Below are 1796 nucleotides of genomic sequence, written 5' to 3'. Positions count from 1 at the left end.
TGTGGCGCTTATATGGCATTAAAATAAAAAACTATATGGGCTCCATTCGTCATTCACATGAAAAAAAATTGCGAGGCCCACATGTCATCCTTTATCTATCCTCCTTCCCTCTCTCTCTCCCTTCTCTGTATGTTTCTCTTCCTCCAGATTCGGTGCGGAATCTGGAGCGGCGGCGGCAGCGGCAGGGTGAGGGCCGGCGCGGAGGAAGGAACTTGAGCGGGTCGAGCGGCGGCTTCGGCGGCGACAGCAGAGAGCCGGAGGAGAGGTGGTGGAGCTGCGACAGCCTCAGCTCGCCGGAGAAGGCGGGGGCGTCTGGCCGGTGGCCTCCCCCATGATGGTGCCACGCCAGGCTGGGACGAACGAGAGGGCTAATGTAGACGGCGAAACCTGAGATGCCGCCGGCCCCAGCCGTGCCTCCCGGTCTGCGCCGGCAGGGGGTACTGCCTCTATTTCTTTCTACTCGAAGAACATGCATGTGCACAGCGTTGCCTAGCAGATGCAAGTGCAGCGCCAGTGTGGGGTAGCAAGGCGCGGCCGCCATGGAATCCAGTCGAATTTTGGCAGGACCAGCAGCTGCAGGACGAATCCGTCCTACCAGCGTGGTCCACCCGAGTCCTGCAGATCTTGAGGTCGTGGACTGGTCTGATTTTTTTTTTCTTTGTGGTCACTGTTTGCAAGGTCTTGAGGTCGTGGACAATAGCTACTTCATCACCGAGGACAACGTCGGCATGCTGAAGCTCGCCAAGGAGGCCAACAGCATCTTGGTTCGTCGATCAGCGCATTGACTCATGTTACCAATTCGCCTATAAAAATTGCTAACATCTAACCGTGACATCCTGTGATTAATTGGTACAAGCAGTTTGACTGCCGTATCCCACGCCGGAGACGGTGGGTTGCGCAGTGGTGCACTCAAACGGCCACACTGCGGCGGCCATGTCCACGGGCAGGCTGATGAACAAGATGACCGGGCTCATCGGCGACTCGCCGTTGATCGGGTCAGGGGAAGGCAAGGCCATCATACGCTCCACGCTGGCATGCGACGTCGCCGCCGTGATGAGTACAAGGGCGCCGGGCTGCAGGAGGCCATTGACTACTGCGTCAAGGAACGGCTCGACGAAGGGTTCATCGGGCTCATCGCGGTGTCCGGCACCGGCGAGGTGGCGCACGGGTTCAACTGCACCGGCATGTTCAGCGGGTGCGGCTGCAGGAGAAAAGAGAGAGAAGGGAGAGAGAGGGGGGAGGAAGAAGGGTTGGAGAGAGAAAGGATGACATGTGGGTCCCACAATATATTTTATGTGTAAATGACAGACGGGTCCCACAAAATATTTTTAATTGTAATGCCACATAAGCGCCACGTGGGATGAAGATCGGGTCAACACCGCCACGTCAGCAAAACCGCTGAGGGAGTCAAATTGCACTAGTTTGAATAGTTTGGGGAGTCATTCTATCTGGTTTTACGGTTGAGGGTCACGGATTAGATTCGGGTGACTTTTTAAGGGAGTCAAAGTGGACTTTTTCCTTTAGCCACGACCACCACGGCCCAGTAAACCCACGTCGTACACAGACAGGTCCAGATCGGAGGATTTCCAGGCCGAAACGTACGAGCCCGCCGCTCGATCGCGCTTACGTGGTCGTCTGGTCGAGGCGGCGCGCAAAGCGTTCCGGTGATCCGGACTTCCGGATGCGAGCGCGTGGGGTGCAATGCAACTATGCAAGTGCATAGTGTGCAAAACGTGGCCGTGCACAAGTGTGTGTACTTCTTTTGTTAGAGACACACCAGCGTGTACTTGGGGAGC

At 56.5% G+C, this 1796-nt stretch overlaps 1 pseudogene; it reads left to right on the top strand.

Annotated features, from left to right (window-relative positions):
• The first annotated feature begins 202 nt into the window (after positions 1-202).
• LOC127766151 (probable isoaspartyl peptidase/L-asparaginase 2) lies at positions 203-1537 on the top strand (annotated as a pseudogene).
• Positions 1538-1796: the final 259 nt, after the last annotated feature.

This window comes from Oryza glaberrima, chromosome 3 (assembly GCF_000147395.1).
Source record: "Oryza glaberrima chromosome 3, OglaRS2, whole genome shotgun sequence".
NCBI lineage: Eukaryota > Viridiplantae > Streptophyta > Magnoliopsida > Poales > Poaceae > Oryza > Oryza glaberrima.
The sequence above is the reverse complement of the archived record's forward strand: the minus strand, read 5'-3'. Positions and strand labels throughout refer to the sequence as shown.